Below are 15514 nucleotides of genomic sequence, written 5' to 3'. Positions count from 1 at the left end.
CCAAAAATATCTCAGGACTATAAATAGATTTCTGAACCAAATTCATTCATTATATTCATATTTCCAACTAGAGAAAAGTCATTTTCTCTCTCACGGATCTTCGGGTTTTCGCCCCAAATCGTGAGTACACTTCTCTAGTTGTCTTATAATGCTTATTATATGCTTAATAACATAGATTACATGACAAATCAGTGCGATTCGGGAGTTTACCGCCCAAGAACGTTCTTGGAGAGTAAACTCTAAAATGAGGCTTAAATGCTACCTAGTCCCATTTCCTCGATAAGTAACTAGCTTAGGCTTGTATGTATGTATATTTGAGGCTAGAAAACAATCAAAAACACCAAGCTTTGGGTGTTCATGGCCCAAGAACTTCTTGGACCGTGAACTCCAAATTCAAGGGCCAAAAGGTGCCCTAATTACTCCTAAAGCCTTAGACATTAACCCCCACTTAATCCTAGCTATTTGTGGACTTTAAAACATCAAAGACACATTCAAAAGAGAGTTTATGGCCCTATTATTGTGCTTGGGACATGAACATGAAGCAAGGGCACCAAAGTGTGCCTAGGACCTTCATTAGCTTAAAACAAATGCCTAGAAACTATCCTACTTGTGCTTGGAGCTTGAAAACATAAAAACACCCACCCCATGAGAGTTTACGGCCGTAAACTCTAAGGAAATTGGCCTTGGGGCCGTAAACTCCTCAAGGGAGTGTTTCTATGCCCTAAACTACCCAAAGAACTAAGCCACCAAGGAAGACTTATTCTAGAATCAAATAACACTTCAAAACACCAAGTACCACCAAGTTGAGAGTTCACGGCCGTAAACTCAAGGGTTTACGACCGTAAACTCCTTGTGTTTAGTTTATTGAGTGGTAAACACATGTATAAGGCCCTTGGAAACTTTAAACCCCCTTTAGCCTTGTCCCACAACAAGCTAGAAGCAACCCTTAGGACTTATAACACTTATACAAAGTGTTTACATGTTCTAGAGTGTCCCAACTTATTTCATTAGTTATTATTTGCCTAATTAGTTATATATATTCTCATTATACGATAACTAGGCTCGTGTGTGTGAACAAGTCTCCATTTGCCACCTAGCATAGTATCCGACACTTCAATCCAATCCACTCACCACAAGTGAGTTCATACCCCTTTAACTAACCTTTGAAATACTTTGAAATATTTTAAATGCTTTTATAGGGGGGATACAAGTCAAATACTTATAGTTATTAAATGAATCACATGTGATTAATAACTATAAAACCAATGATTTTATTACTGTTCAAACTATTTATCAAATTGTTTTACTTCAGAACGTTTTACAAACTCTTTTCGTACCAAATACTTTTATTTAAACTTTGTTATACTTCTTATAAATTGCATGCCCATATATGTATAGATATATAAGAAATGTTTAAAGGGCTTAGGAAGGCCATCCGCCCTATTTCCTTTTCCTCGATTTGGATGTGGTCTGGTGGGATGTCGGGTAGTCGCCCGAGGGTCGTTTCAATATTAATTATTTATAATATATGCATATATAGACATAAAAGTACTTCCATATTCATGCGTATTAGTTACATCATTAGTAAGTTACCATCGGGGTAACACAGATCATACTACTATAATTTCTAGATCAATGAGTCAGTTCATTCATGAGTCAATACTTATTACTATGAAAACATATACATTACATTACTATGAGTACATATACAACTATACTAGAAAGAGAACATATACAACTATACTAGAAAGAGAACATATACAACTATACTAGGACGAGAACATATACAACGATACTAGAACAAGTAACATTACATTACATAAACATTAATACGTTAACAATTGTGATCCACTGTATCGGAGCATGCCTTAAATGTCATGGCCCGAGTTGTAGCCAGAATTCTCTTGGAGGGAGAGCGTGAGTTTGTGTATAGATCTATACTGGATTGATTATCCTACACTTTGCTGCTAGCTACAGCTGGATCTGCAGGTCTGCGGGTGCCAAACGACTTTCCGTTTTTACGACCATTCGTATGTCGTTGTTACCAGTCGATAGTATGGTGCAATTAATCACATGATACCTTAATATAAATCCGGTTTAAGGTAGTTAGTACAGCAGTAGTTCCTATAATACAACACTACAACACTACAATAATTTACCCATTACATATATTTAGTGATTATTTCACTTAAACTTTAATGTACAAACTATATTTTGTTAAATGATAGTTACACTTGGGAAATTACACACTTTTACAACAAACGAGCATACAAAACAGTTAAGCCTTGGTAGAAGGCTACTTTAATAGAAAATATAGGTTTTTTCTGAGAGATTCAAACTTTTACAAACACTTACAAACATTTACATACACTTTACAAACTTACACTTGAGACATGTTCAAACGTTTTGATAACAAACACCGACACTAAAATACTTATGAACTCACCAGCTTAATGCTGATAAATTCTTTCAAAATAACTTGTATTCTCAGGTCATCAGTAGACAGGTACCGATGCCAGCTTTTGAGAAGATGGAGCGCATCCAAGACTCATCTTATTATTTTGATTTACATTATTTTTTGTGTCTATAACTGTACAGAACACGCTTGTATTAAAATTATATATTTAATGCAATGGATGATGTTGTTTGCTTATTTACTTTTACTGTGTTGTGATACTTTACATGACGTCCTCCGCCCTAGAACGTTTCCGCCGTTCTTGGTTTTGGGGTGTGACAGATTGGTATCAGAGCATTATTTATAGTGAATCAAGTATATCAACCCATAAAAGATATACTAAACTATAAACCCATTAGGGATTAAAGCACTCTGACCAAGAGTCTATACTTTAAATATTAAAATATTTAATTAAGTATACTAGTCTGCATTCATACTAAAATCAGTGTCACAATGACAAAAACAAAAGTATTACGATTGTTAAATATCACAAGTGAGCTCGGGGATGTATGGTCAGTCCTAGGAATGGCATAGCCTGATCAACTATGCTGGTCTGAGGAGTGATTAGCATATGCCCTAGAATGGTTGTGATATGTTAACAAGTCTAGAAACTTACCAACAATACCACAAGAAGATCAGTAGAATCTAAACTTAAAATACTATAGGTGTATTTTGTACTACTAGCTACATATATACTATATTCTTATACCTATCTTCTCGCATAGATTTAAATGGCTGGATTCCATAACGGCGACCCGTACTTTCCAAATGAAGGCAATGCAGGGTGGATCGAAGAAGAGCCCGAAGATGAGCATCCAATCCCTTTGGATGATCACCTCGCAGAAGGCTTTTCTGATGGATCCGACTCCGAGCCTGAAGTCAACAACCTACCGCTAGTAAGTCAAGCCCCGAACAACAACCCCCGACTAGCTTTTCCAGGTCCTACACCCTTGTGGGCAACCAACTTAAATCGCTGGAGTGACGAACAGGGTCAACCCTTACCATACTTTGGGGACCAAAGCTTTTACAACTCCAGCAAAGGTGGTTCTGCTGACCGAGCTCTGCCTGTCATTATCCGCAGAATAGCTCGTAATGTTGAGCAAGGTGGAGCAGCCATCGACCGGGTCATGGAGATTGATGCCAACTCTGGTGTCAACACAGTCCGCATCCGCCGTCTTGAAGAAGACATGGAACGGACCCGGAGAATCAATGAAACCCTGCAGCAACAGCTGGCTTCCTCCCGAGCTGAAGTCTTGGAACTTCGAGCCCGTCAGAGGGCTCAAGAGCGACACCTTCAAGAGGTGTTTCGTCAAGTGTCAGACCTCAGGGATCGCCCGAGGAATTCCCATCGCCGTTAGATGATGTCTAGTACATCTCTGTCTTTTGGTTAAGGAATAGCCTTTAACATCTGTGCTCTAAGTAGCACTTGCCTGTAAATATTCCTAACTTTCAGTACTCTATTTAGGAATCTAAGAACTGTCAAAATTTTCCGTATGGTATGATGTAAGACCTACTGTTAGGTCGATTTTCCCTGAACTTATTACATCGGTAATACCAGTATTATTGACGTCTATCTAATCTGTGGGAAAAATCTGTACACTTGTGTTTTCCTACTAATATGCTTTGTTGTGATCTCAAACACTCATTCAAACTGTGGGGCTATGGCTAGTTAGTCCATGTGTCACTCTCACCTTACTTACCAATTGATTCTTACCACTTTGCTTATCTTTATAAACTTATAGCTGAAAGATGCCTCCTCGCAAATCTCCCTGGAATAACCCTGCACCTCCACTGCCTCCTCCGCCTCCGGTCATCGATACTGCAGCCCTGAATGCTGCCGTAGCTGCAGTAGTGGCAACTGCCATGGCTCAGTATCACTCTTCTGATGCCAGCAGAGGTGGAACCCCTGTTGAATCAATTCCGGTTGAAACCCCTGTGCACTCGAGAGAGTGCTCCTACAAGGATTTCACCAACTGCAAGCCGAAGTCTTTCCATGGGACCGGCGGAGTCATTGCCATCTCGCAATGGTTCAAGAAGACTGAATCAGTCTTTGAAATCTGTTCATGCCCTGCTGCGAGCAAAGTAAAATATGCCGCATGCACCTTTGAAGGAAAGGCCCTGACATGGTGGAACGACCACGTTAAAGCTCTAACCCTCGTCGTAGCCAACGACATGGGCTGGGAAACGATGAAAGACCTCATGATTGAGGAATACTGCCCGAGGGGCGAAATCCAGAAATTGGAGCAGGAACTTTGGAACCTGACTATGAAGGGCACCAACGTGGTCGCTTATACTGCCAGATTCAGCGAACTGGTGGCCCTCTGCCCCAATATGGTTCCCACTGCGGGAAAAAAGATCGAAAGGTACATATGGGGGCTAGTGCCTCCATATCAGGGGAATGTCCTATCATCAAACCCCGCTACCTTCAACAGTGCCAAGTGACTGGCACAGCGACTCATTGACCACGGAGTCAAAACCCCTGCAACAACAAGCCTAGCCATCCCGGAACCCTCCAAACCCGCTAACACTAAGCGGAAGTTCTGGGAAGAAAAGAAGAAACAACGAGCTGCTAAAAAGCAGCAAGTTGTGGTCGTGCATGCCGCGATAACCCCTGCTGCTGATACTGCCCCGGTGAGGCAGTATGCTGGAAGTTTGCCTAAGTGCAACAAATGCAACTTCCACCACAATGGCCCCTTCCGTGAAATGCAGTGCTCTAACTGCAACAGGAAAGGACACACCGTCCGTTTCTGTAAATCCCCGGCGAGGCCGATCACCCAAGTCCCCGGCTCTGGCGCGAGCCCGACCTGCTATGGATGTGGTGAAGCAGGCCACTATAAGAGGGACTGCCCCGAAGCGAAGAATGCTGGAGGAGCAGGGATGGTACTAGCAATAGGCCATGGGGAAGCAGTTCCTGACCCGACGGTGGTGACTGGTACGTTCCTCCTCGATAACTCCTACGCATGCATTCTATTCGATAGTGGAGCGGAGCGAAGCTTCGTGAACCATAAATTTGCTCGCATGCTTAAACAACAACCACGCACACTTAAGGAACAATTCACAGTAGAAATGGCTAATGGAAAAACTGAAAGTACGAATAGCATATACTTAGTTTGTACCCTTACTCTAGATAACCATTCATTCCCAATCGACCTTATGCCGGTCTCAATAAAAAGCTTCAACGTTATCATCGGCATGGATTGGTTAAGTCTTCATCGCGCCGACATCATGTGCTACGAGAAAGAAGTCCGTCTAAACCGTCCGTCTAATGAAACTCTTATCGTCTACGAAGACAAACCCGGTGCGAGTCTTCGTATTATATCATGCATTCCTTGCTTATGTCGTCGATACGAGCCTCGAGATGAAGGAACTAAAGAGCATTCCAGTAGTGAGCGACTTCCCCGACATTTTCCCAGAAGAGCTACCAGGATTACCTCCGCAATGACAGGTCGAGTTCAGAATCGACTTAGTCCCATGAGCTACCCCAGTAGCCAAGTCGCTCTACCGATTAGCACCAATAGAGATGCAGGAACTATCTGGTCAACTTAACAAACTGCTCAGCAAGGGCTTTATAAGACCAAGTTTCTCACCTTGGGGAGCACCGGTCTTGTTTGTTAAGAAGAAAGACGGATCATTCCGTATGTGTATCTACTACAGAGAACTCAACAAACTGACGGTCAAGAATCGTTACCCTCTGCCTCGCATAGACGATCTATTTGACCAACTGCAAGGGGCGAACTACTTTTCCAAAATTGATATGAGATCCGGATATCACCAGTTACGAGTACTAGAGGAGGATGTACCGAAGACAGCCTTCCGAACTCGTTACGGACACTACAAGTTCGTGGTGATGCCATTCGGATTGACCAATGCGCCCGCAGTCTTCATGGATCTGATGAATAGAGTATGCCGACGATACTTGGATCAGTTCGTCATTGTATTCATTGATGACATCCTGATCTACTCCAGAAGTAAGGAAGAGCATGGCGATCATCTACGACAGGTTCTAGGAACTTTACGATCGGAGAAGCTCTATGCAAAGTTCTCTAAATGTGAATTTTGGATCCGAAGATTTGAATTCTTAGGACACGTGGTAAGTGAAGAGGGAATCCATGTGGACCTATCCAAAATTAAGGCCATTGAGAACTGGTCAGCACCGAAGACGCCTACAGAAATTCGACAATTTTTAGGTCTTGCTGGCTACTACCGCAGGTTCATACAGAACTTCTCCCGGATTGCGAAACCTCTTACAACACCAACCCAGAAAGGCATGGCCTTCAACTGGGAAGAGAAACAGGAGAGAGTGTTCCAAACGCTCAAACGAGCCTTATGCACCGCACCAATACTATCCCTCCCCGACGGAATAGAAGACTTCGTAGTCTATTGCGATGCATCGAATCAAGGGCTCGGGTGTGGTCTGTTGCAGCGAGGTAAGGTCATCGCCTACACCTCCAGACAGTTGAAGACACACGAAGTTAACTACATGACCCACGATCTTGAACTAGGAGCAGTGGTGTTTGCTCTGAAGATCTGGAGACATTACTTGTACGCAACGAAAAGCACTATTTTTACCGACCACAAAAGTTTGCAACACATTTTCGATCAGAAGGAGCTCAACATTAGACAACGACGGTGGGTCGAGCTACTCAGTGACTATGAATGCGATATTCGTTATCATCCGGGTAAAGCCAACGTAGTAGCAGACGCCCTAAGTCGGAAGGAATATTCTGGTCGCAGAGTCAAGTCATTGTCAATAACCATCCATTCACACTTGTCTAAGCAAATTCAGGTGGCCCAACTGGAAGCCATGAAACCTGAAAATGTGACGAGTGAATCCCTTAGAGGAATGGACAAGAATTTAGAAGCCAAGGGTGACGAAGCCTTATTTTTCATGAACCGGATCTGGACACTGAAACATGGTGGTTTCCGAGACTTGGTCATGACCGAGGCGCACAACACTCGGTATTCCGTCCCCCAGGTTCAGATAAGATGTATCTGGATCTTAAAAAGCTATACTGGTGGCCTAATATGAAAGCAGAGATTGCCACCTTCGTAAGTAAATGCCTTATTTGCGCAAAGGTTAAGATCGAGTACCAGGAGCCCTCCGGTTTACTGCAACAACCAGAGATTCCAGAATGGAAGTGGGAGCGGATCACTATGGATTTCATAACCAAGTTGCCCAAGACAACGGGTGGACTTGATACCATATGGGTCATCGTCGATAGATTGACCAAGTCTGCACACTTCCTGCCTATCAAAGAAACGGACAAGATGGAGAAACTTACGAGAACATACATTAGGGAAATCGTACGGCTACATGGTGTACGTATATCCATTATCTCCGATAGAGATAGTAGGTTCACCTCAAGGTTTTGGCAATCACTACAACATTCCCTAGGAACAAGGTTGGGCATGAGCACAGCCTACCATCCACAGACCGACGGACAAAGTGAGAGGACCATCCAAACACTAGAAGATATGTTGAGAGCCTGTGTGATTGACTTTAGAAAGGTATGGGATACTCATTTACCCCTTGTTGAGTTTTCCTATAATAACAGTTATCACATTATCATCAAGGCTGCTCCATTTGAAGCCCTCTACGGCCGAAAGTGCAGATCCCCTCTGTGCTGGGCTGAGGTGGGTGATACCCAATTAGCTAGGGGGAAAGCTTCTGACAGTACTCTCACCGGTCCGGAGATCATTCGGGAAACGACAGAGAAAATCGTTCAGATCCGTGAACGATTGAAAGTCTCTAGAGACCGACAGAAGAGCTATGCTGATAAACGAAGAAAACCTTTGGAATTTCAGGTGGGCGACCGAGTCCTTCTCAAAGTCTCACCCTGGAAAGGCTTAATACGTTTCGATAAGCGTGGGAAGCTTAATCCGAGGTACATAGGGCCTTCCGAGATTCTCGCAAGAGTCGGCCCTATGGCTTACAAACTCGACCTACCCGACTCACTTCGTAACATACACTCTACATTCCACGTATCTAACTTGAAAAAGTGTCTGTCCGACGAGACTCTTGTAATCCGACTTGACGAGATCGAGATCAACGAGAGCCTCAACTTCGTGGAAGAACCGTTAGAGATCATGGACCGTGAGGTCAAACATACGAAGCAAAGCCGTATCCCGATCGTGAAGGTTCGCTGAAACGCCAAGCGAGGACCGGAATTCACTTGGGAACGCGAGGATCAGATGAAACTGAAATACCCTCATCTTTTCGCTTAGTTATTTGTAACTTCTTATTTGCTTAAATTCTAATTTCGGGACGAAATTCCTTCTAATGGGGGGATGATGTAACAACCCGAAATTTCCATTTTGTACGAATATTAACAATTCAATAGAAGCTAGACCAGTTACAGTGAATTTCAGACTTTTCCGAATAAGTTTGAGTATATTAGGGTTTATGTTTAAGGAGATATCAAGAGAGTGGATGCACTTGGGTTAGTGAAACTTGAGTTTTTCATAACGTAATAATATTAGAGTTCATTTCCGGATTAAAAATATTTTCTGCCAAAAATATCTCAGGACTATAAATAGATTCCTGAACCAAATTCATTCATTATTCAAATTTCCAACTAGAGAAAAGCCATTTTCTCTCTCACGGATCTTCAGGTTTTCGCCCCAAATCGTGACTACACTTCTCTAGTTGTCTTATAATGCTTATTATATGCTTAATAACATAGATTACATGACAAATCTATGAGATTCGGGAGTTTACCGCCTAAGAACGTTCTTGGAGAGTAAACTCCAAAATGAGGCTTAAATGGTACCTAGTCCCATTTCCTAGATAAGTAACTAGCTTAGGCTTGTATGTATGTATATTTGAGGCTAGAAAACAATCAAAAACACCAAGCTTTGGGTGTTCACGGCCCAAGAACTTCTTGGACCGTGAACTCCAAATTCAAGGGCCAAAAGGTGGCCTAATTACTCCTAAAGCCTTGGACATTAACCCCCATTTAATCCTAGCTAATTTGTGGACATTCAAACATCAAAGACACCTTCAAAAGGGAGTTTACGGCCCTATTATTGTGCTTGGGCCGTGAACATCAAGCAAGGGCACCAAAGTGTGCCTAAGACCTACATTAGCTTAAAACAAATGCCTAGAAACTATCCTACTTGTGCTTGGAGCTTGAAAACATAAAAACACCCACCCCATGAGAGTTTACGGCCATAAACTCTAAGGGAATTGGCCTTGGGGCCGTAAACTCCTCAAGGGAGTTTTTCTATGCCCTAAACTACCCAAAGAACTAAGCCACCAAGTAAGACTTATTCTAGAAATGAAATAACACTTCAAAACACCAAGTACCACCAAGTTGGGAGTTCACAGCCGTAAACTCAAGGGTTTACGACCGTAAACTCCTTGTGTGGAGTTTATTGAGTGGTTAACACATGTATAAGGCCCTTGGAAACTTTAAACCCCCTTTAGCCTTGTCCCACAACAACCTAGAAGCAACCCTTAGGACTTAAAACACTTATACAAAGTGTTTACATGTTCTAGAGTGTCCTAACTTATTTCATTAGTTATTATTTGGCTAATTAGTTATATATATGCACATTATATGATAACTAGGCTCGTGCGTGTGAACAACTCTCTGTTTGCCACCTAGCACAGTATCCGTCACTTCAATCCAATCCACTCACCACGAGTGAGTTCATACCCCTTTAATTAACCTTTGAAATACTTTTAAATGTTTTAAATGCTTTTATGGGGGGGATACAATTTAAATACTTATAGTTATTACATCAATCACATATGATTAATAACTATAAAACCAATGATTTTATTACTGTTCAAATTGTTTATCAAACTGTTCTACTTCAAAATGTTTTACAAACTCTTTTCATACCAAATACTTTTATTTAAACATTGTTATACTTCTTATAAATTGCATGCCCATATATGTATAGATTTATAAGAAATGTTTAAAGGGCTTAGGAAGGCCATCCGCCCTATTTCCTTTTCCTTGATTTGGATGCGGTCTGGTGGGATGTCGGGTAGCCGTCCGAGGGTCGTTTCAATATTAATTATTTATCATATATGCATATATAGACATAAAAGTACTTCCATATTCATGAGTATTATTTACATCATTAGTAAGTTACCATCGGGGTAACACAGGATCATACTACTACAATTTATAAATCAATGAGTCAGTTCATTCATGAGTCAATACTTATTACTATGAAAACATACACATTACATTACTATGAGTACATATACAACTATACTAGAAAGAGAACATATACAACTATACTAGAAAGAGAACATATACAACTATACTAGGACGAGAACATATACAATGATGCTAGAACAAGTAACATTACATTACATATACATGAATACGTTAACAATTGCGATCCACTGTATCGGACCATGCCTTAAATGTCATGGCCCGAGTTGTAGCCAAAATTCTCTTGGAGGGAGAGCGTGAGTTTGCGTATAGATCTATACTGGATTGACTATCCTACACCTTGCTGCTAGCTACAGCTGGATCTGCAGGTCTGCGGGTGCCAAACGACTTTCCGTTTTTACGACCATTCGTATGTCGTTGTTACCAGTCGATAGTATGGTGCAATTAATCACATGATACCTTAATATAAATCCGGTTTAAGGTAGTTAGTACAACAGTAGTTCCTATAATACAACACTACAGTACTATAATAATTTACCCATTACATATATTTAGTGATTATTTCACTTAAACTTTAATGTACAAACTATATTTTGTTAAATGATAGTTACACTTGGGAAATTACACACTTTTACAACAAACGAGCATACAAAATAGTTAATCCTTGGAAGAAGGCTACTTTAATAGAAAATATAGGTTTTTTCTGAGAGATTCAAACTTTTACAAACACTTACAAACATTTACATACATTTTACAAACTTACACTTGAGACATGTTCAAACGTTTTGATAACAAACACCGACACTAAAATACTTATGAACTCACCAGCTTAATGTTGATAGATTCTTTCAAAATAACTTGTATTCTCAAGTCATCAGTAGACAGGTACCGAGGCCAGCTTTTGAGAAGATGGAGCGCATCCAAGACTCATCTTATTATTTTGAATTACATTATTTTTGGTGTCTATAACTGTACAGAACACGCTTGTATTAAAATTATATATTTAATGCAATGGATGATGTTGTTTGCTTATTTACTTTTACTGTGTTGTGATACTTTACATGACGTCCTCCGCCCTAGAACGTTTCCGCCGTTCTTGGTTTTGGGGTGTGACACATGAGAGCCCCATGCGTCTTGTAGAGCACCTTTTATAGCTTTTTGAGCCAAAACCCCCATGCATGTGCACCAATTTTGGAGCTTTACATATGAAATGGACATTAGGGGGCCAGATCTATGATTTTGAGGTGTTAAGGCTCATCTAAATCGCCTGTATAGTGTTGGTCAAGGATGGACTCGACGAGTTGTTCTTGGGACTCGGCGAGTCGCGGTGTAGTAACCACCAAATCCTTTTTGTGGATGGACCAGTTGTTAGGGAGGAAACTCCCATAGATGTTTGGATGTTAAAGAGGGACGTGGGAATCATGGTACTCGACGAGTGTATGAGAAGACTCGGCGAGTCCATGGCAATCTCCCAATCTTTGAAGATGGACTCGACGAGTTGTTCATACAACTCGACGAGTCGTAGACCGAACACATTCTTATGAGGGAGATGAACTCGCCGAGTTCAAGGAAGAACTCAGCAAGTCAGATGAAGATAGTCCCGATAGTTTGAATGAACGAGAACCCGTTGAGTTCTTGCTAGACTCGACGAGTGGAGTCGGGGTTGGATCGGGTTAGTAGAGTATGGACTCGACGAGTTGGTAGACCAATTCGGCGAGTAAGGTCAACTAGGTGTTGACTTTGAGCAATGTTGACTTTGCCTGGTTTTTGTATTGACCCTGGTTAGGGTTGTATGTACTGTTTGATGACATGAGGGTTGTTATGTAGGGATTGAGGAGTCGAGGAGAGCCGACCTTCACGCCAAGGATAGTTCAGACACTACACGACATTGAGGTGAGTTATCTTCCAGTAGAAGTAGGTCTAAGGCACCAAGGCCAGCTCACTAGTAATTGTTAGTTGGTATGGTTATCTTTGTGATAATTGTCTGGTCTGTTATTGTTGGATATGTGTGTTGGATATAGTGTCTAAGTCCATAACTATATTTGGTATGTACTTGACCCGACCCGGCATGGTCCATTTGGGTTGCACTTTACCCGAACAATTTATAGATAACCTTTGAGAATAGTATAAGTTATGATTTATTAATATATTATAAGTTCTAATATATTAATTTAAAATCATATAATTTAATTAGTATTGATCTATAATTAATCTAGGATTAATTTAGAGATCAAAAGTATTACAAATTAAATATGGGCTCTTATATTTATATAGTGTGGGCTAATGCTTATTTGGAATGCGATAGGCTTGCTTGGAAAGTCCATGGATACTCCATGGAGCTTTAACCCATGGATCTCATGGAAATGAAGAGACATGGGTATTAGGGTTTACATGGATGTAACCCTAATCCACCACACTATATAAAGGAGGCTTTTGTTCTTGAAATCACACTAGTTGTGGTGAGTAAAGTAAGTGGGCCGATTTCAAGATAGTTGTGACTATTCTCTCAAGGTTCCAAAGTTTGTGGTGATTTGTGATTTCCATTTGAGGCATCCACACTATTGGTGCAAGGCTCTAAAACTCCAAGCAATCAACTACAACTACAAGGTAAGTAATTCTACTAGCTTTATTTGATTCAAGTTCCCCATGCCATGCTAGATAGGATAAGAACCTTGGAAAAATAATTATTTGCATGTATCTTAATCAAACATAGATCCAAGGTTTCTAGGGTTGCATGTACACCATAGGAGTGTTAGAATTCTCAAAACCCATCAATGTGAGTATGCTAGACTGCTAGATATGTGAGTATGCTAGTTTGCTAGTTGCCATGTTATATGAGATAGTATCAGTAGAGGGGGACTAGTCCCCGATTCGGTCATTTGGACCAATGGGTAGGTCGGACACCCCAGATATGTCTGACAGCATGATTATGATATGATATTATGTGTTAGTAGTAAGGGGTGAAATAGTCCTGGGGTTCAGCTGAGATAGACCGGAGGGTAGGTCACCACCCTAGAATAGCTTGACATGGGTAGGTCATCACCCCAGAATAGCTTGACATGGGTAGGACAGCACCCCAGAATAACTTGAAAATGGGTAGGTCAGCACCCCATAATGGCTTGACATGGGTAGGTCAGCACCCCATAATGGCTTGACATGGGCAGGATGGGCGCCCCAGAATTGCCCGATAGTATGTATGCAATGTGATTGTATGATATGTGGTATGATGGGGGAAACTCACTAAGCTTTGTGCTTATAGTTTCAGTGTTGGTTTCAGGTACCTCTTCGTCCAAGGGAAAGGAGTCGGCAGTATAGCAGCGCATCACACACGTACACATATGATTTCCACTTAGAGTTTTTGGGTTTGTACTCTGATATTTTTTTATTTCAGATGATTTGGTTTTGAGACTTGATATTATGGGTTTATGTATTGACATGATCTTGGCAATGTTTTGATGAACCATTTTATATATCACCTAATCAAAAGTGAAATTTTTGGCGTCGAATTTTGGGATGTTACAAGTTGGTATCAGAGCCCTGGTTTAAGGGATTCGGACACACCCTCAGGGGTGTCTGGACTCAAACCAAGGGACTAAAATATTTTTCATAAAGAAAACAGTTTCTAAAATTTTAAGTTAAAGAATTTTGAGAAAGGACAAGCTGTGTGATGCGTGCGACCGGCCGAGCTCAAGTAAGTTTTCCCCAAGATACCCATACTTGTTATGTTATGTGTATCAATTATGATTTTGAGAACTACATGCTAGATTAGGGCTAAGGATCTATGAGGATGCCTTGTATGCCTAATATATGATTCTGCGAACTGCATGCTAGATTATGGCTAAGGATCAAGGAGGATGCCTTGTATGCCTGATATATGATTCTGAGAACTGCATTCTAGATTAGGGCTAAGGATCTAGGAGGATGCCTTGAATGCCTATTGTAGGAGATGTATGCTAGGAGTGTCTAGCCAGCGGTAGGATAGCCTGATTAGGTTATGGCTGATGTGGTTACTCAATGCACAAATGCTACTTGCTTTATGCTAAAGGGGTCCTGGCTAACTTTAACTAACTAGTTAGGGAAGGGAAGTAGGGACTCCTAGTGCAGCTGATGGTAGAGAGTAGGTCAGAGGGTGCCCTAGGAGAGCCTAGGACGAGATTAGTGGGAAAGGGTATCGGTAAAGGGACTTGGTGAAGTTGAAGCAATCCATGAGGAAAGTATGGATAGATGCGGAATGTAGTATGGACCCGTACTACTAGAAGCATAGGATCCGAACACGAGTCAAGGAGGGCCGAGATGGAAACAGGGAACTTGGAGAGTGTGTGAGACCTCTCGAGAGCATGTATGATCTACACATTTATGTGTTCATTTTCAGTATGGTGACCACACGACATGGAATGGGAGGTTCAGGATCAGGATCAACATCAGGCTCGGGTGTAGGATCCGAGCAGGTTGATGATGGGCTGCACGAGTTCATCACGTTTGAGATCACGAGAGGTAAACTTGAGTCGACCCCGGTTACTTTCGGGTCGATCAAGGAAGGGATTATCGAGCTGATGGAGGATCGCCTTCGATCATTAAGGAGTGATTTTCCGTCTAGCCAGGCGGGTGCGTGCACACTTTCCTTCAAGGACTTCAGAGGGAGTGGTGCGTTGGATTTTCATGGAGTGAAGGATCCCATTGCTGCCAGGAGATGGATCGCAGATATTGAGTCAGCATAGTTGAAGAGCTTCTGCCCGGAAGGGTCGAAGGTCCACTTTGTTACGGGATGTCCGAGGGATAGAGCTAGAGACTGGTAGGAGTCGGTTGGTGAATCGTTGGGAGCCCCAGCCGTCGAGGCTATGATGTGGTCAGATTTCGTGACCAGATCCGGGGCTGAGTTTGCGCTGGCTGTGGAGCTTCAGCAGGTGGCCAGGGAGTTTTTGGATAT

Source organism: Lactuca serriola, chromosome 3 (assembly GCF_051521515.1).
Source record: "Lactuca serriola cultivar US96UC23 chromosome 3, Lser_US96UC23_V15, whole genome shotgun sequence".
Taxonomy (NCBI): Eukaryota; Viridiplantae; Streptophyta; class Magnoliopsida; order Asterales; family Asteraceae; genus Lactuca; species Lactuca serriola.
The sequence above is the reverse complement of the archived record's forward strand: the minus strand, read 5'-3'. Positions refer to the sequence as shown.